At 34.7% G+C, this 21776-nt stretch overlaps 1 pseudogene; it reads right to left on the bottom strand.

Moving 5' to 3' along the window:
- Positions 1–1736: 1736 nt before the first annotated feature.
- The window catches only part of LOC136379010 (fibrous sheath-interacting protein 2-like), a 47653-nt pseudogene continuing 27613 nt past the window's right edge, over positions 1737–21776 (bottom strand).

Genomic DNA, 21776 nt, shown 5'->3' with positions numbered 1-21776 from the left:
GAAGTGATTTCTGAAGCATGACATTGCTGTCATTGTCAATGAGCTAAATAGATTAGTTCATTCAGCAAACATATTTAATTTATACTTACATACAATGAGTAGTAGATGCTCTGTGAAACACAAAGGTTACCATATTATGGGTGATTAAGACAGAAGTATGTGCAGGTATATCAGGAATGACACAAAGTAGCCTTGGCCAGGTAACTCAGTTGGTAAGAGCATGATTAGTACTGCAAGGCTTGGGTTTAATCCCTGGTCAGGGCACTTACAAAACCAATAATGAATGCATAAATAAATGAAAAACAGATTGATGTTCTCTCTCTCTCTCTCTCCTGCTTTCTTTCTCTCTCTAAAATCAATAAATTAAAAAAAAAAGAATGACACAAAGTATACTATAGAGATTATCAGGAGAGAGATGTCTTGATTAGGGTTATTAAGTAAGGCTTTATAGAGTTTCACTGATAATGGAGCTTAAATAATTGTAGGATTCTGCTAGATGGTCAGTGAGCATGTAATTCCAGGTTGAGAAAATTGGAAAAGAGAGGTGCAGAAGTATGAAAAGTAATTTGTATTTTAGAAATGGTCAGTAGTCTCATTTGATTGGACAATGACATAAATTGAGTACTAACTATGGGCTAGAAATGTTAAACTCCTTTTAAAAATTATTTAGGAGTATTATCTTTGGTTTCAATGATGAAATTATAGCTTAGAGAGTTTAAGGTATTTGTACAAGCTCTTTACATGGTTGGGAAAATAGTAAAGCAGGATTTAGACTTCAGCAGTTTGGCTCAAGAGTCTATGTAAGTAATGCTTGGATTACAGCTACCTTCTTCAAGGAAATATGTGAAATACAATATATTTGTTAGATTTAGTTTGGACCCTAGATGGTGATGAATTGTTGCCTAAGAAGTCTGAGGTTAATTTGAGAGGTAATGAGAATCTTTAAGTTTTAAGTATAATTAGTTAAAAAATAGATTTGAGGTAGATTAAATTAAGGGCCAGTGGAGACTAGTTAGTCATTACTGGAGTGACATACATAGGTTCTCATCTAGAAACAGATGAAGATCAGGACAGAGATAGGATTGATGAGATGCTATGATGATAACTGCATGGAAGATGATCATATATTTCCTCATACTGTATAGTCAAAGGTAATTAAAATAAGTCAACATTTTTGCATTCAGGCCATGATATTTTAATAAGATTAACTAAAAAAATTTGATAAAGTCCCCTATAATCTTATAATGTTATAAATAACAGGAAGCTGGTAGAGTTTGGGCATAGCAAAGCTGTGCTTGACTTTTTTTTCTTTTTCTCCTTCCATTCTTCCTTACTCTTTATTCTCTAACTTCTCTCTTCCTTCTTCCCTTTGTTTCTCTCTGTTACTGTCCATTATTCTTTCTGGCTGGCAACATAGCAGAAGACTATGTTGGGTATATATAAACAATTATCTTAAATGTAACCTTTTCAACTTTCAGTAGCAAAAAATACATTAAGTATAGGGAAATTGGTTAGAACTTCAGTATAAGCAGGGTTGTCGATTGAACCACTAGATAAGTTTTTTTATGTTGTTCATTTTAATTTTTACATATATGTCTATTTTCAACTTGAACAATAATAGGGAAATGCTGAGAACTGTGCCTGGTACAAAGCAAATTGAATGAGTATAAGTAAACAAAGTTTTACAAAATAAATTTTATATAAATACTTAGAAAAGGACTTTCTACGCAGCCACCTCAGCTTTTAATGTTTTTACATTTAGCGTGCATTTCATCATGTCCTCTGTAAGCAGATGTGTTTTTTCCCATCTCTGCTTTTAAAGCCATTTTCTTGGATTTTTTGTAAATGATAAGCCATTTTTTTCTTTACAATAGCTTGTTTCTAAAACATTAAAGGAAATGTATTGGTTAACATCAAATTGTTATTTAGATAAGAAAAACAAATACAATATTATAGTATATTGAAAATGAATAGTCACTCCTTTCTTGACTTGTGAGGTTACTATGAGTACAAATTTGGGAAGGTATTAAGGAGTAAATTTCCATTTGTGGTCAAACATGATGAATATACATATTTAACATATGGTTGCAATGTACAGTACCTAGTGAGAGAACTAGTCTAGTTTTAAGTCAGAAATGGTCTCATAATCTATAACTATCTTGGGAAGTTGAGGACTTTTCTAAATCATCTTCAGCTGGAGGATTCCTGAGTAACTTAACCACAAGTCACTCAGGCCTACCATAGATAAACAGAATATAATACAAGAAACGTGACTTCCCTTTGTGAACCTCTGGACTAATATTGATCCTAGATGTACCAGAAAGGATATAACTGCACAGAACAAGATCCCCAGAACTCCTCAGACTGTTCCCTAGTACATTATGCAAGAGAATGGATCAGTACATGCATATGAAAAAAACTACTCAAGGCCACAGAAAGGACAAACCATCCTAAAGAATTAGAACAGTGCTCCTCAGCTACTTATCATGTCTATTCTCATCAGCCACCCTGGAAAAATTTTATTCACAGTGCATTGGGTAGAGTATTAAAATGGGTCTTGCCTCAGTACTAAAGAATGACTAGTCCCAGATTAAATGTGGTTCTGGCTCCATCTAACAGATTTTAAAAAGTAAGCCCTATAACAATCAAACCGTTTCCAAATAAATTATTTACTTCCAAGTAAAAAGCTGAAAATATTTATAAAATCACTCAGCGCCCAAATGCTAAAATCAAAGACAAGAATAGTAACATAGATAAAATAACTCCATTCAACATATTCACAAGGTCTTTACATGGAAGATATAAAAAGGACAAAAACCGCCTGATCAGGTGGTGGTGCAGTGGATAGAGCGTTGGACTGGGATGCAGAAGGACCCAGGTTTTAGACTCCGAGATCGCCAGTTGAGCATGAGCCCAACTGGTTTGAGCAAAGCTCACCAGCTTGGGCCTAAGGTCTCTAGCTTGAGCAAGGGGTTACTCGGTCTGTTGAAGGCTCACGGTCAAGGCACATATGAGAAAGCAATCAATGAACAACTAAGGTGTCCCAACATGCAATGAAAAATTAATGATTGATGCTTCTCATCTCTCTGTCCCTGTCTATCCCTCTCTCTGACTCTCTCTGTCTCTGTAAAAAAAAAAAAAAAAGGACAAAAATTATTTTTTTAAGTGTGTGAGATGGCAATACAATGGATAAATTACAGCATAATAGGCAATTCAGAAAAAGAAGTTAGTTAATGCCTGTTGAGGAACAGAAACTATCCAAAAGGAAAAGACTAAGAGAAAAAAATTTACAAAATTAAAAGAGTGTCAGTGAGATGTGGGACAACTTTAAGCAGACTAATATATCTGTAGAGAGCCAAGAGGCAATAAATAAAATTCGAAGAGAAGAAATGAAACTACCTTTATTTACAGACAATAGGATCATGTATATAGACTATCAATTGGCAGCTGGACAAAAACTCCTAGAACTAATAAGTGATTATTATTTGTTTTAATAATGAGTGATTTTTAATAATGCAGGATACAGTTGAGGGGAATACTGGGGAAAGCGGATGCATTCACAGCGACACTTAGAATCTATGAAAACACAATAAAATAAAATCAATAAAAAATGCAGAATACAAGGTAAATATAAAATTGCTTCTCTATATATACCTAATTTGAAATAAAAATACAAATTATAACAGTAAAAATTAAAAATACAGTGATACCTCGGTTCTCGAACGCCTTGACTTTCGACCAAATCGGTATTCGACCAGGAAATTCGAGAAAATTTTGTCTTGGAATCCGAACAAATATTTGGAACTCGAACGTCCGAGATTAGCCGAGTTGAGCCGAATGGCGTTCATTCGGCCGAGCGCGCCTTGCCTGCGTCATCAGTGTGAGTCACGCTTTGTCACGCGTTGTGGAGAGAGAGAATCACGTTTTTGTGGAGAGAGTCACGCTTTGTGGTGAGAGTCACGCTTTGTGGTGAGACTCACGCTTTGTGGTGAGACTCACGCTTTGTGGAGAGACTCACGCTTTGTGCACGCTTTGTACACTGAATTTAACCCTTAGACATGGGTCCAAAGAAAGCCAGAAGTGGTAATGCAGACAAAGGTAAGCGGAAAGCTGTGAGAACAACAATTGAGCTGAAAAAAGAAATCATTGCCAAATATGAACAGGGCACACGTGTTTCAGATCTGTCTGCTGAGTATGGCATGCCAAGATCTACTATCTCAACTTTCCTTAAGAATAAAGCTGTTATAAAGGCTGCCAATGTTGCCAAAGGTGTTACATTGTTAACAAAGCAAAGGCCTCAGATAATGGAGGAAATGGAGAAGCTGCTTCTTATTTTCATTAAAGAAAAAGAGTTAGCAGGTGACAGCATCAATGAAGTCGTTATTTGTGAGAAAGCACCAGTAAATAGGCATATTTTTGGGGCTTGGAACAAATTAATCCAGTTTCCATTATTTCCTATGGGTTTCATTGTTTCGGTTCTCGAACAATTTGGTTCTCGACCGTTCTCCCGGAACGAATTATGTTCGAGAACCGAGGTATCACTGTACCTAGGGATGAATCTATCACAAAACCTATAGTACACTGAGCCCTGGCTATTAGCTCAGTGGATAGAGTGTCAGCCTAGTGTATGGATGTTGTGGGTTCGATTTCTGGTCAGAGTACACAGGAAAAGCGATGATCTGCCTCTTCCACCTTCTCTCCCCCTTCTCTTCCTTTTTCCCTCCCACAGCGAGTGACTGGATTGGTTCAAGTGTGGTCCCAGGCCCTGAGGATAGCTCTGTTGGAATGCACCAGCCTCAGGAACTAAAAATAAAAATAGTTCAGTGCTGGAGCATCATCCCCAGATAGGGTTGCCAGTTGGATCCCAGTCGGGTTGCATTCAGGAGTCTGCTTCATTATGTCCCCTCCTCTCACCTAAAAATAAAAAAGACCCCTACATTGCAGACTACATAACATTGATAAGAAAAGTTAAGGATACTTAAATAAACAGACACATTTGGTTTATGAGTTAGAATCCAATTGAGTATCATCAAGAGCTCAATTATGCCCAAACTGATGTATCAGATCAACACAATTCCAACAAAAATATCAGCAAGATTTCTTTGTAGAAATTGACAAGCTGGTTCTGAAATTTATATGGATCTGTTAAAAGGTTTAGATTAGCTAAAACAACTTTGATGAACAAACTGGAAAAGCTACTACTGTTAATTAAAGGATTATTAAAGATACAATAATCAAGACAGTAAATTAGACAAATAAGTCCAAGAGCAAAAAAAGAGTAAAAAGATATAACGTATCTGACAAAGATGCAACAACAAAAATAAAGATTTTTGTAACTCTAAGCTCATAATTTGGAGTAAAAACATATAATGTCAAATCTGATAGGAAATGTTATAAAAATATTGGGAAATACAAATGAATTGAAAGCCTCTTGTATTAAAACATGCTTAAGAAAGACAATCTAGAATAACTCCATTAGAAATATCAATACTCCAAATAGCTCTGACATTAACATAGTTTAAGCACCTGTGCTGTTAACATGCCTACCCATCAGTGGAGTGTTCATGTCTAATGGGCATTCCAGTGCCAGAATTTATCTGTTGTACTAGTTGCCACTAAAATCAGCTAGAGCTTATTGAAAAGAAATTGGCATCAGGCAAAAATTAAGGGAAAACCTAGGGCCTTTTGTTGCTCTCCAGAATCAAAGTTATTTTCAGAGATGTCTGGAAGCAAAATAGTAAATATAAAATAATATAAAATACAAGGACAACTTCAAGAGAACTCCCATACACAAAAAAACTGGTAAAAATTAATTAGAGCCCTGGCCGGCTGGCTCAGTGGTAGAGCGTCGGCCTGGCGTGCAGAGGTCCCGGGTTCGATTCCTGGCCAGGGCACACAGGAGAAGCGCCCATCTGCTTCTCCACCCCTCCCCCTCTCCTTCCTCTCTGTCTCTCTCTTCCTCTCCCGCAGCCGAGGCTCCATTGGAGCAAAGATGGCCCGGGTGCTGGGGATGGCTCGTTGGCCTCTGCCCCAGGTGCTAAAGTGGCTCTGGTTGCGGCAGAGCGATGCCCCGGAGGGGCAGAACATCGACCCCTGGTGGGCAGAGTGTCGTCCCCTGGTGGGCGTGCCGGGTGGATCCCGGTCGGGCGCATGCGGGAGTCTGTCTGTCTCTCCCTGTTTCTAGCTTCAGAAAAATATAAAAAAAAATAAAAAAAATAATTAGAATAATAATTAGAATAAGTTGATATTGCCATATGAGCCATGTGTTCCTGATAATAATAAAAGTAATGTTACAAAAGTAGATTAGGAGATTATCATACATAATTGTAATTCTTGTATTTACAATATGAAAAATAATGTGATATAGCAGTACGTATCAATATAACCAAATTATATAAATCTATACTTATGTCTAGGTCTGTTTTTTTTTTAATTCTTTTTCTTTTTTTACTTAATTAATTGTGTTTACATAGATTCTAGGGTCATCCCAATGCCTCCCCTCTCCCCGCTATTCCCCTCAACATCTCCCTTGCCCCACTCCCTACAGTGTCCTCTCCCCTTCCTTTCAGGTTTATCCTATCCTATCATCCCTTTCCCTCTGTCCTCTTTTCCTCTGGTCCCTTTGATCCCTCCTCTGTCTCAATTACGTTGCTCAGTTCTCATTTCTTGGATTCCTCAAATGAGTGAGGTCATATGATATTTTTCTTTCTCAGCCTGGCTTATTTCCCTCAACATAATAGTTTCCAGGTCCCTCCATATTGTTGCAAAAGGTAATATTTCCTTCTTTTTCATAGCCCCATAGTATTCCATTGTGTGTGTGTGTGTGTGTGTGTGTGTGTGTATTAAAAAGCACACACCACTGCTTTTTAATCCACTCGTCCACTGATGGATACTTCAAGACCTTCGCTATTGTGAACAATGCTGCCATAAACATGGGGGTGCATTTCTTTTTTTGAGTCAGTGATATGGTGTCCTTGGGATATATTCCTATAAGTGGGATGGCTGGGTCAAAGGGCAGTTCCATGTCTAATTTTTTGAGGAATCTCCATACTGTTTTCCACAGTGGCTGCACCAGTCTGCATTCCAAATAGCAGTGCAGGAGGATTCCCCTTTCTCCACATCCTTGCCAGCACCTAGCATGTGTTGTTTTGTCAATGAATGCCATTCTGACTGGTGTGAGGTGGTATCTCATTGTGGTTTTAATTTGCATTTCTCTAATAGTTATTGATGTTGAACATTTTTTCATTTGTTTATTGGCTATCTGTATGTCCTCTTTGGAGAAGTGTCTATTCATTTCTTGTGCCCATTTTTTGATTAGATTGTTTGTATTTCTGGTGTTGAGTTTTAGAAGTTCTTTATAAATTTTGGTTATTAATCCCTTATCAGATGTATTGTCGAATATGTTCTCTCATTGTGTGGTTTGTTTTTTTATTCTGTTCATATTGTCTTTAGCTGTGCAAAAGCTTTTTAGTTTGATATAGCCCCATTGGTTTATCCTGTCTTATTTCATTTGCCTATGGAGATAAATCAGCAAAGATATTGCTGCGATAGATGTCGTTGAGCTTACTGCCTAAGTTTTCTTCTACGATACTTATGGTTTCACAATTTACATTTAAGTCCTTTATCCATTTTGAGTTTATTTTTGTGCATGGTGTAAGTTGGTGGTCTAGTTTCATTTTTTTGCAGGTAGCTGTCCAGTTTTCCCAATACCATTTGTTAAAGAGACTGTCTATACACCACTGAATGCTCTTACCTTCTTTGTCAAATATCAGTTGTCCATAAAGATGTGGGTTTATTTCTGGGTTCTCTGTTCTGTTCCATTGATCTATATGTCCGTTCTTATACCAGTACCAAGCTGTTTTGAGTACAATGGCCTTGTAGTATAACTTGATATCAGGAAGTGTGATACCTCCCACTTATTTCTCCTTTTTCAAGATTGCTGAGGTTATTCATGTTCTTTTTTGGTTCCATATAAATTTTTGGAATATGTGTTCTATATCTTTGAAGTATGTCATTGGTATTTTAATTGGTATTGCATTGAATTTATAAATTGCTTTGGGTAATATAGACATTTTAATGATGTTTATTCTTCCTAACCATGAGCACGGTATATACCTCCACTTGTTTGTGTCTTCTTTGATTTCTTTCAATGTTTTATAATTTTCTGAGTACGTGTCTTTAACCTCCTTGGTTAAATTTACCCCTAGGTACTTTATTATTTTTTTTGGTTGCAATGGTAAAAGGGATTGTTTCCTTAATTTCTCTGACAGTTCATTGTTAGTGTATAAAAATGCCTCTGATTTCTATGTATTAATTTTATATCCTGCCACCTTGCTGAATTCGTTTATTAGGCCCTGTAGTTTTTTGACTGAGACTTTAGGGTTTTCTATATACAGTATCATATCATCTGCAAATAATGATAGTTTTATTTCTTCTTTTCCAATTTGGATGCCTTTTATTTCTTTTTCTTGTATGATTGCTGTGGCTAGGACTCCCAGTACTTTGTTGAATAAGAGTGTTGAAAGGGGGGCACCACTGCTTTGTTCCTGATTTTAGGGAAATTGTTTTAATTTTTGTCCATTAATTATAATGTTGGCTGTGGGTTTGTCATAGATGGCCTTTATCATGTTAAGGTATGTCTCCTGTATTCCCACTTTGCTAAGAGTTTTTATCATAAATGGGTGCTAGATTTTATTAAACACTTTTTCTGCATCTATTGAAATTATATTTGGCTTTTTTCCTTCCTTTTGTTTATGCGGTGAATCAAATTAATTGATTTATGAATGTTGTATCATCCTTGCCTCCCCAGAATAAATCCCACTTGATCATGATGTATGGTTTTTTATGTATTGCTGGATCCAGTTTGCTAATATTTTGTTGAGGATTTTAGCATCTAAATTCATCAGGGATATTGGCCTATAATTTTCTTTCTTTGTGTTGTCTTTGCCTGGTTTTGAAATCAGAATTATGCTCACCTCATAAAAGGAACTTGGAAGTTTTCCTTCCTCCTGAATTTTTTGAAATAGCTTGAGAAGGATAGGAGTTAGTTCTTCTTTGAATGTTTGGTAGAATTCACCAGTGAAGCCAACAGGCCCAGGAATTTTGTTTTTTGGGAGCTTTTGATAACTGTTTTAATCTCTTTTGTTGTAATCGATCTGTTTAGGTTTTCTGATTCTTCCAGATTGATTTTTGGAAGATTATGTGTTTCAAGAATTTGTCCATTTCACCTAGGTTGTTTAATTTTTTGACCTACAATTCTTCATAGTATTTTCTTACAATATTTTGTATTTCTGTTGTGTTGGTTGTTATTTCTCCACTCTCATTTCTAATTTTATTTATTTGAATTCTCTCTCTTCTTGGTGAGTCTTGTGAAAGGTTTATTGATCTTGTTTACCCTTTCAAAAAACCAGCTTTTGGTTTCATTGATCCTCCATATTGATTCTTTAGCTTCTATGTCATTCATTTCAGCTCTTATCTTTATTATTTCCTTCCTTCTACTACATCTGGGCCTTACTTGCTGATCTTTTCCTAGTTCTTTTAGATGAAGTGTTAGATTGTTTATTTTAGCTTTTTTAGACTTCTTAAGGAATGACTGTAGTGCTATGAACTTCCCTCTCAGAACTGCTTTTGCTCTGTCCCATAAATTTTGAGTTGTAATTTGCTCATTATCATTTGTTTCTAGGAACTTTTTTATTTCTTCTTTGATTTCATTGTTAATCCATTTGTTATTTAATAACATGCTATTTAGTTTCCATGTGTTTAAGTATTTTTCGGTTTTTCTGTGTGGTTGATTTCTAGTTTCATGCCATTGTGATCAGAGAAAGTGCTTGATATGATTTCAGTCTTCTTAAATTTGTTGAGACTGCTTTTGTGCCCTAATATGTGGTCTATCTTAGAGAATGTACTATGAGCACTTGAAAAAAATATATATTCTACTCCCTTAGGGTGAAAGGTTCTAAAGATATCTATTAAATCAAGTTGATATAGTGTGTCCTTTAAGTCTGCTGTTTCTTTGTTAATTTTCTTTCTTGAGGATCTATCTAGTGATGTTAGTGGGGTATTGAAATCTTCTACTATTATGATACTGCTGTTGATCTTGCCCTTTATATCCATTAAAGTCTGCTTTATATATTTAGGTGCTCCTATATTATAGCGTAGATATTTATGATGGTTATATCTTCCTGTTTGATTGCTCCCTTTATTATTATGTAGTGACCTTCTTTATCTCTTACTATAGTCTTTGTTTTAAAGTCCATTTTGTCTGATATAAGTATTGCTACCCCAGCTTTTTTTTCATTTCCATTTGTATGAAATATTTTTTCCATCCTTTTACCTTCCGTCTATGTGCATCTTTTGTTTTAAAGTGTGTCTGTTATAGACAGCATATATTTGTATGGGTCCTGTTTTCTTATCCAAGCAGCTACCCTATGTCTTTTGATTGGATCATTTAATCCATTTACATTTAAGGTTATTATTGATATGTAGTTGTTTATTGAAATTTTATTCTTTAAAGCTGTATTCCTCTTTTGCTATATTCTTTTCCCACTTTGATCTGTTTACAACAGGCCCCTTAACATTTCCTGCAACATTGGTTTGGTTGTAATAAATTCCTTGAGTTTTTTTTTTGTCTGAGAAGCTTTTTATTTCTCCTTCAATTTTAAATGATAGCCTTGCTGTATAAAGAAGTCTTGGTTGTAGGTTCTTGTTCGGCATTACTTTGAATATTTCTTGCCATTTTCTTCTGGCCTCAAGTGATTCTGTTGAGAAGTCAGATGTCATCCTTATGGGGGCTCCTTTGTAGGTGATAACCTTCTTTTCACTAGCAGCTTTTAATATTTTCTCTTTATTGCTTAGCTTTGGTATTTTAATTATGATGTGTTTTGGTGTAGGTCTTTTTGGGTTTCTCTTTAATGGAGTTCTCTGTGCTTCTTGAACTTGTGAAACCCTTCCTTGCATCAATTTAGGAAAGTTTTCAGCTATGATTTGATTGAATAAAGTTTCTATCCCTTGTTCTTTCTCTTCTTCTTCAGGAACCCCTATGATGCAGATGTTATTTCTCTTCATGTTTTCACAGAGCTTTCTCAGAGTTTTCTCAGACTTTTTGAGTCTCTTTTCTTTTTTCTGCTCTACTTTTGTGCCTTTGTTCATTTTGTCCTCCAACTCGCTGATTTGATCCTCAGCTTCATCTATCCTGCTTCTAATTCCTTCCATTGTGGTCTTCAGTTCTGATATTGTATTTGTCACCTCCGACTGATTATTTTTTATTATTTCTTTTTTTTTAAACACTTTTTTTAAAATTTATTTATTCATTTTTTTAGAGAGGAGAGAGACAGAGAAAGAGAGCAAGGAGAGAGAGACAGAGAGAAGGGGGGAGGAGCTGGAAGCATCAACTCCCATATGTGCCTTGACCAGGCAAGCCCAGGGTTTCAAACCAGCGACCTCAGCATTTCCAGGTCGACGCTTTATCCACTGCGCCACCACAGGTCAGGCTCTTTTAATATTTCAATGTCCTTTTTTATACTTGCTATCTCATTATTTAGGTGTCCATAATGTCCATTTATTGTTGTTCTAAGACCCCTAAGCATCCTAACAATCATTATTCAAAACTCTGTATCCGGCTGTTTGGTTATTTCCATATCACTGCTTCTTCTCTGGAGATTTCTCTTGTGGTTTCATTTGGATTGCACTTCTCTGTCTTTTCATTATGTCTGTGTGTTTGGGTGTGTTGTTTTTAGGGCTGGTTGAGTCTAGGTTTGGTGTTGTCTACCTCCAATTTTCAGTTGTGTCATTTCTAGGTCTTCTTGGGTTGGCATCAGCTGTTATTTATAATCCACTTTCAGAGTTGGGCTGCTTTGAAGTCTTGATTTGTTTGTTTTCTTCTCACTTGTAGTCTTGTTTACTGATATCAGCAGGGAGCTTATTTGAAACTATATCCAGGAATATGGTGGGTGTAACCTGAGACTCTGAAGTTCTGATCTGCCAGTTACTTTCTCTGAGGGTGGAGTGATTTCTCTGCTTCAGTAAGGGAAGGTGTATCTCAGATATCCATGGAGACCTGAGTTACTGCCCCTCCTCCCCACTTCTTGTTTTCAGCTGTGTCTTGTTGCACTGATTAGAGCTGGAAAGATGTCGCTCTTCGGCGCTCCCCACCAGGCTCAGTGTGGCTTCTTTTTTGCTCCTTGGTTTTTTACAGCTGGTATTGTAGTCCAGAGTTGGTTTTTCACACTGATTGCTCCTAAATTTGTCAAATTCTGTTAAAAATAAACAACCTAAGATATTTTTTTTTACAATTCAGAACAATATTTATTAACATGGTAAATTGTCAATGTTATTTAATTAAATAAAAAAGTAATTAACAGAACAGCCTATTAGGTATAATAACATGAATTTATTTATTGGAACACATAAACATTCATAAAAATGTCACAAAAATGTGTGCCTGTGTGTGTGCCAATAGGTTAACAATAGGTGTGTTGGCATCAGGTGTGTACCAATAGGTTTACAATAAATGTGTACCAATAGGGTGGTGCTGTGATTCCAAGTGATTTCTTTTTCTCTGTATACAGGTTTAGACTCCAAATCATAAAATATTATATATTATTTAAAGTTAAAAGCACTCTAAAAATTAACTGAAGGGTAAAAATTGAGAAATTTTTCCAAGAAATTCTGATTCTAAGAAAAAATCAGTTGTCACTTTTTTTATGGGAATTACAAGTATAGTTTATGGTGTGAGATAAAGTAATAAATAGTTATATCAAAAATTGAGCAGTACTTTTTATATTATGGTCAGAATATAATATGGCCAAAATATAGTAAAAATTTTCATAACTTTCAGTTTTTCATAATGCATATTATTAGGGGAACTGATCCATTGTCATCTTAAATAATGCACTTTTCAAAAATCAAAACTAGCAAAAACTTCTTCTCTAACAACCAAAATTAGAGATTAGAGTTAAATCAACCTTCTTGTCACTTTCTTCTCTGCTTTTACACCTTGTTCCTCTATTCTAGCTTCTCTTTCAGTATCTTCTCCAATCTTTGTCAGACATAAAATCTTTTTTCTTCCATTTCTAGAGAGAACAATGTTACTTTACTTGGTATTTACAATAAACCTTTGTATTTAGTTCACCACCAATGAGCAAATTAGAACAAGTCAAGAGTCTACGAGAAACCAGGTCAAGTATAATGGATGTCATATATTGGATTTTGAAAAGGCTTTCATTACCTCACTTCTACTAGGAATGCAGGCATGGTTGTGATTGACATAGTTATTTTTTACTAAAACTAATTTATATATATATATATTGCTCACATTGAGGACTCTAGGGAAGTTAAATGGTGTCTGTAAATTTTACAATCATCTCTTTAAGAGTAGATATTGATTTATGTTATAATTTGTGCTGTCAGCCTCACTATTTTATGTTACAACTTACATATTATAGGTTGAAAAAAAGATTAATGTAGGTAAATTATTTAGACCAGAAATGACTTCAAAAATTATTGACAAATAAAACACTGTACACAATTTTTTTCTTAATATTTTAAATGAATCTCTCACCTCTTCAATTTTTCTATGAAGACTAAGTTTTCTTCTTGTTTGTTCTTGCTGTCTGTCGCCTTTCTTCTCTGTCCATCTGGAGTAGGTGCTGTTCTTCTGCTGTGCGCTCCCATTGTCCTAATTCTCTACTTATCATATCCAAATATCTAAATAAAAGTGCAAATGTAAGTGAAGGTGAATTGGGTGTTTCCCTTATAGTGGTATCAACTGCTTTGTTTAGCCCAAACTGCCTCCTTCCTCACTTTTTTTTCCCTTGAACTAACGGATTTTTACAATTTTTTCTGTCAGTTCTGTTCATGAATTTGTAAGCCAGCTCTCAACATATTTTGTTATACAGATCTCCTTACTATATAAGTATCTGTTCTTGTGGCCAAGACAATGGTAAAATATGGAGCAGACTCATTAAATACATTTTGAAAGGTAATTATTCATAAATCACTGGGTTTAGGGATATGAGTTTTCAATGAAAGATGAAGTAACTGAAAAATTGACTTCAAATCTAGAAAAAAAGCAGATTTGAATTTTTTATGAAAAAAATGTATCCTGGGTCCCTTGTGATTTACCATATTTCCCCATGTATAAAATGCTCCCATGTATAAGATGCACCTTAATTTTGGGGCCCAGAATTTGAAAAAAAATATATTACATAAAGTTATTGAACTCAAGTTTTATTCATCATAAAATTCATACAACTCACTGTCAAAACTCCCATCCATTAGCTTGTCTTCATCTGTGTCTAATATGAATCACTGTCTTTATATATTGCCTCTTCCTTGTTCCATCTATGACATTGAAGTGCCACAACCACAGTATGAGATGCACCCAGTTTTTAGACCCCAAATTTTTTGAGAAATGGTACATCTTTACATGGGGAAATATGGTGCAAAACCTTGAACAAATCTTCCATCTGGGTCTCCTTTCCTTTCCATACTGAGGGAAAAAATGGAGTTAAATGGTGTCTAGTACTTTAAAAAATCCTAATTTTAATTTTTTAATTCTTTCTAATATTTATCAACTTATTTGAGTCCACAATGTATACATAAAATATGCATTAACTTCAGTCTTACCTGTGCCTTATTAATCATTCCTGGTCCTTAAAAGATTGGGTATCCTGCTGTAACAACCAATTTTGGAACTGTGCAACATCACAATGTCCAGGTATTTGACTGTTTTCTTGAAGTTTCTTTAATTGTTTTGCAAGTATTTTCTTTTTTTAAAAAAATGAATGTATAATATATATGCATTTTTCTATATGTGTGTTTATAATGATTTTAAATTTACCAGAAATAAAAGTGTCCTTTGATATGCCTTCTTATATTTAGGGTTAAGTAAAATTTTTATAATAGTTAATTCTGTCTAACTGGATTTAAATCTATTTTTAATCCATTCTAGACATAAACAATTAAATCAAAATAAAGCTTTCTCTCATTGAAAAGAAAAGATACATATTCTACATTTTCATCCTTTCTGAAAAAAAAACCCACAAAAATATGGAGGGGCAGGAGAAACTCCAGACAGAGAGAAATGGTAGAAAATGTAGACTACTTAAAGGTATAGGCAAGTCATTTTCATTTCTATACCCCTCTGTCAATCTTAGGACATAAATTTGTAAAAAACAAAACAAAAACAAAAACAAAAAAAAACCACATACACTTTTCTCATTTCTAGTCAATCCTCTTTGACCCTAGAACCCAGAACCCAAATTCATTCGTGCACATGTATGGGCATTCACACATACACATTCACTAACTTCAAGTCAAAAATGGACAGGAAGTCACTATTTATACCCACTCACTTTACACCCAGTTATTCCACATTACCTTTATAATATCATTTTTTTTTACTGTATAAACACAGCTGCATCTGTGTGGGCACACTCAGTATACATATACTTTGAGTCACTCATAGGACATTATAACTATTCATACTGTTCCTTTCTTATTAGTTAAGTTGTTTTGGGTTCCAGCTTAAGAATTTGCTGCCATAAAAACTCTACTTATTGGCCCCATTCAGACTCAAGAAATACATTGGAGTAGCAATTTAATTACAAATTATGCCAATTACTACTGGTATATTAATAGATAACCTGGTCTCTTTCTTTTTCTTGGCCTAATACAGCAACCTCAAATTATCATTTATTCCTGCTCTAGATTACATTTGAAAAAAAAATTTAATTAGTTTTTCAAAAGTACTAGTAAAAATGTAAGAAAATATTTTATACAAATATACCTTTCTTCCAAACCCTGTATAAGAAATCAAATTTAAGTATTTAACTTACTTGTTCTCTTGTATAGTTTCTTTTGAAGTCTAATTTTAAAATGGTAAGGTATTGCTTGTACTTATTCCATTCCCTCAAGTTGCATACAATCTAAAGAAACACCCACACCTAAAACAATACTACAAAATATAAATACTACAAAATATAAATACAAATATTTAAATATCATTTCAATCACTTTCAGAAGAAAAAATAGTAAAAATATATACTTTGATAACATTTTGGTACCAAGAGTAATAAATTGCTAATGATTTTATTAGCAGTATCTCTCTACAATTGTTAAACAGCAGGAAATTTCTATTTAAATCTTATTACTTTATTAATATGACTTATGCTATGATAAGAAATTTAGTACATATAATTGGAGTTACTAGAATAAAACACCAATGTAATAGTGTTTAGTACAAATTTAAATATAAGACTGTTCTATCAGAATTCCATCAGGCTAATTTTGTTGTATTCCTATTTATCTCAGGTTTTTAAAAAGTTCATAGGACATAATCTTTGACATGCATACAGTACCACTGGAGACAGTGAAAGAGAACTGCAATGTAGCTGTGGAATTATTTTTATATTCTTAAATTATTTGGTAATCATCTTTGATATTAAAAATAAAAAAGTTAGAAGTAGTAGTATCATTTAGAAACAATGGTTGTTGATTTTCCTTAATCCAAAATTATCTAAGTAACTTGTATAATTTCTTATTAAGTATCTCTCATGACCAAGTTAAAGGTGAAGCCCCAACCCCACCCTACTGAGATATAAAAGCAAGCTCATATCAAGTCTTGGAAGTCTTCAACAATTAAAAAAAAAATCTTCAACCCACTTTATTGTTGCTGGTAATGTAGCCATCTCTCTTTAATCTCCTCAGGATATCTTTGTGCAAATGGTATGCCCTTACATGTGGATCATGAAGACTTTTATATTCGTTTCCCCAAAGTCTACAGTATGGATCACTCAGGTTAAAAGCATAAGAAGTTTGAAAAAACTGCAAACACATATTTAAAATATGTCAAGTGTAAAGTTAATGAACTTCACTTTTATATATCAACTTATATATTAAAATGACTAGAGTACTCATTAAAAATAAAGCATGCAAGAAGAATCTGAAGTAGGGAAAACCAGAAACAAAACGATTTAGATTGAATAATACTAATTGCTTATTTCTACCCCCTCCCCCCCCACAGGCCTGAATTATTCTAGAAATCCACCCTCACTCACTTCCTCCACTGATCTCCATCAATCCCTGGCCCTGAGCCAGAGAAGAGAGGAAAAGAAGGAGAATAGGAAAAAATTTGGTTTAATGTATAAAGGTAATGCTAAGTTTCTCCATTTCCCTCCTACCTCTTATAGGTCAAGGCTCTGCTTTTGAAGGATAAAGAGATAATATTAATTATAACTATTAAACTCAATAATCTGAAAATGATGAAATGTGGAAACTCTACTCCCAAGATTTATGAAAACAAATTTATCAAAGAAATAGAAGTAAAGCTCAGACATTAAAGATGATGAATTAAAGAGTTATTGTATCTTGGGGTGTGGGGTCTTATTTATAAAAGAAACCCAACAATCTCTGAGTGCTACAGTTTGGAAAAATATTCAATATTTAAATTAGAAAGTATAATATATTGAAGAACCAGTTATTAAGTATATTGATAGGAACTAAGATTTCTCCATATGTGTAAAGACCAAATACAAGCTTGGGCAAAAGCCATTAACTTATAAAAGAAGGAAAATATCAGCTAATAAGCATGTTTCTGTATTTGTTACAGTTATTTAATCTCATTTATAAATTAAAACATTACCAAAGTTTTTTTTTTCTTTTTTTCTTTTGTGTAAGTTCTTTGTCTGTATTTTAATAGCAGGATGGTATTAATATGTTAAGGGAAAAATCTGTGAAAGGGAAAAAGTAGATAATAGGAGTAGCTCTGGATGTTGTCCTAATGTCCTCACTTTATTTTTGTTTTACTTTACATTTTTTGGGGGGGGCAGAAAAACAGAAATTTTAGTCTATCGTAATGTCAAAGCAGGAACTGGCCAAGTGAAAGGCGGCTGGAATGTGTAGGAGATGTGGCAAACCTGAGAGCATCTACCCTGTTTGTAGGCATCCAATTCAATTTATAAGACACCACACTTCTGACTTGTCTGCAGGTACCGATTTGTGACCTCTGCCTTGTTCTGTCTGACACGTCAGTCAGGTTCTGAACAGGAAAGAGGCTGTCTGGGCGGGATCCTAAAACGAACTCCCTTAAAGTAGGTGGGAGAATGCTTTATATGTGGACAAAGGCAGAATGGTAGAACCGGCTAGGATGCTAGCTTTCCTTTTTCATTTACCACTTCCTTGGAAAGTTTCTGTTCTTTTGCAAGGGGCCTAAATCATAAAGTATAACTCCTTAATTTCTAGTGCTTTCCTGAGAAGGCAAAGAAAGGAATTCTGTAGAGCAGTGTCTTGAATTTAGTGAGACTAGATATGAAGCAACCAACACTCATGAGTCAAGGATTGGTCTGATTTTTTCTTTTAGAGGTTGAAACTTAGCTATAGACTTCTTTTAGATATTGACTGTTATCTTTGATGAGATATTTCTCAAGATCTAACCTGGGCTACTGACCTGTATGTGCATAAAGAGCTCCTTTGAAACAAATCCATTCACTGGAACTAGGGTAACCCCCTTTTTTGATTAATTTTAATGGGGTGACATTGATAAATCAGGGTACATATGTTCAGAGAAAACATCTCTAGGTTATTTTGACATTTGATTATGCTGCATTCCTACCACCCAAAGTCCAATTGTCTTCCGTCACCTTCTAACTGGTTTTCTTTGTGTCCCTCCCCTCCCCCAACCCCCTCCCTTCCTCCCAACCACCCCGTAACCCCACACTCTTGTCCATGTCTCTGAGTCTCATTTTTATGTTCCACCTATGTATGGAATCATATAGTTCTTAGTTTTTTCTGATTTACTTATTTTGCTCAGTATAATGTTATCAAGGTCCATCCATGTTGTTGTAAATGATCCGATGTCATCATTTCTTATGGCTGAGTAGTATACCATAGTATATATGTACCAAAGCTTTTTAATCCACTTGTCCTCTGACGGACACTTGGGCTGTTTCCAAATCTTTGCTATTGTGAACAATGCTGCCATAAACATGGGGGTGCATTTCTTCTTTTCAAACAGTGCTATGGTGTTCTTGGGGTATATTCCTAATAGTGGTATAGCTGGGTCAAAAGGCAGTTCGATTTTTAATTTCTTGAGGAATCTCCATACTGTTTTCCACAGTGGCAGCACCAGTCTGCATTCCCACCAGCAGTGCAGGAGGGTTCTTCCTTCTCCACATTCTCGCCAGCACTTATTCTGTGTTGTTTTGTTGATGAGCACCATTCTGATTGGTTGTGAGGTGATATCTCATTGTGGTTTTAATTTGCGTCTCTCTAATGATTAGTGATGTTGAGCATTTTTTTATATGCCCATTGGCCATCTGTATGTCCTCTTTGGAGCAGTGTCTATTCATTTCTTTTTTCCATTTTTTGATTGGATTGTTTGTCTTCCTGGTATTAAGTTTTACAAATTCTTTATAAATTTTGGTTATTAACCCCTTTTCAGATGCATTGTCAAATATATATATTCTCCCATTGTGTAGTTCATCTTTTTATTCTATTCTTATTGTCTTTAGCTGGGCAGAGGCTTTTTAGTTTGATAAAGTCCCATTGATTTATCCTGTCTTTTATTTCACTTGCCTGTGAAGACAAATCAGCAAATATATTGCTGCGAGAGATGTCAGACAGCTTACTGCCTATGTTTTCCTTTAAGATGCTTATGGTTTCATGGCTTACATTTAAGTCTTTTATCCATTTTGAGTTTATTTTTGTGAATGGTGTAAGTCGGTGGCCTAGTTTCATTTTTTTGCAGGTAGCTGTCCAATTTTCCCAACACCATTTGTTGAAGAGGCTATCTTTACTCCAATGTATGCTCTTACCTCCTTTGTCAAATATCAGTTGTCCATAAAGGTGTGAGTTTATTTCTGGGTTCTCAGTTCTGTTCTATTGATCTGTATGCCTGTTCTTATGCCAGTACCAGGCTGTTTTGAGTACAATGGCCTTATAGTATAACTTGATATCAGGAAGTGTGATACCTCCCACTTTATTCTTCCTTTTCAAGATTGCTGAAGCTATTTGTGTTCTCTTTTGGTTCCATATAAATTTTTGGAATATGTGTTCTAAATCTGTGAAGTAAGTCATTGGTATTTTAATCGGTATTGCATTGAATTTATAAATTGCTTTGTGTAATATAGACATTTTAATGATGTTTATTCTTCCTAACCATGAGCACAGTATATGCTTACACTTGTTTGTATCTTCCCTGATTTCTTTTATTAATGTTTTATAATTTTCTTAATTTTCTGAGTACAAGTCTTTAATCTCCCTGGTTAAATTTATTCCTAGGTACTTTATGTTTTTGGTTGCAATGGTAAAAGAGATTGATTCCTTAATTTCTCTTTCTGACAGTTCATTGTTAGTGTGGAAAAATGCCTCTGATTTCTGAGTATTAATCTTATATCCTGCCACCTTGCTGAATTCATTTATCAGGTCTAGTAGTTATTTGACAGTGACTTTAGGGTTTTCTATATACAATATCATATCATCTGCAAATATTAATAGTTTTACTTCTTCTTTTCCAATTTGGATGCCTTTTATTTCTTTTTCTTGTATGATTGCTGTGGCTAGGACTTCCAGAACTATGTTGAATAAGAGTGGTGAAAGGGGGGTACCTCTGACTTGTTCCTGATCTTAAGGGGATTGCTTTTCATTTTTGCTCATTGAGTATGATGTTGGCTGTGGGTTTGCATAGATGGGCTTTATCATGTTGAGGTATGTTCCCTGTATTCCCACTTTGCTGAGAGTTTTGATCATGAATGGGTGCTGGATTTTATCAAATACTTTTTTGGCATCTATTGAAATTATCATGTGGTTTTTCTCCTTCCTTTTGTTTATGTGATGAATCACATTGATTGATTTGTGAATATTGTACCAGCCTTGCCTCCCCAGAATAAATACCTCTTGATCATGGTGTATGATCTTTTTCATATATTGCTGGATCCAGTTTGCTAATATTTTGTTGAGGATTTTAGCATCTAAATTGATCAGGGATATTGGCCTATAATTTTTATTCTTTGTGTTGTCTTTGCCTGGTTTTGGAATCAGAAGTATGCTTGCCTCATAAAAGGAGCTTGGAAGTCATCCTTCTTCTTGAATTTTTTGAAATAGCTTGAGAAGGATAGGAGTTAGTTCTTCTTTGAATATTTGGTAGAATTCACCTGTGAAGCCATCAGGCCCAGGACTTTTCTTTTTTGGGAGTTTTTTGATAACTATTTCAATCTCATTTGTTGTAATTCATCTGTTTAGGCTTTCTGACTCTTCCAGATTAATTTTTGAAAGATTATATGTTTCAAGGAATTTTTCCATTTCATCTAGGTTGTCTAGTTTTTTATAGTATTGCTGTTGTTCATATGGTTCTTCATAGTATTTTCTTACAATAGTTTGTATTTCTGTTGTGTCAGTTGTTATTTCTCTTCTCTTGTTTCTAATTTTATTTATTTGAGTCCTCTCTCTTTTTTTCTTGGTGAGTCTGGTTAAAGGTTCATCTATCTTGTTTACTTTTCAAAGAACAAGTTCCTGGTTTCATTGATCCTCTGTATTGTTTTTTAGCCTCTATGTCATTTATTTCTGCTCTGATCTTTATTATTTCCTTCCTTCTACTAGCTCTGGGCTTTACTTGATATTCTTTTTCTAGTTCTTTTAGATGTAGAGTCAAGTTGTTTATTTGAGCTTTTTCTAGCTTCTTGAGATATGCCTGTAATGCTGTGAACTTCCCTCTCAAGACTGCTTTTGCTGTGTCCCATAAATTTTGAGTTGATGTTTGCTCATTATTGTTCGTTTCTAGT

This window comes from Saccopteryx leptura, chromosome 7 (assembly GCF_036850995.1).
Source record: "Saccopteryx leptura isolate mSacLep1 chromosome 7, mSacLep1_pri_phased_curated, whole genome shotgun sequence".
NCBI classification, from domain to species: Eukaryota; Metazoa; Chordata; class Mammalia; order Chiroptera; family Emballonuridae; genus Saccopteryx; species Saccopteryx leptura.
Note: the sequence above shows the minus strand (reverse complement) of the source record. Positions and strands in the feature narration are given on the sequence as shown.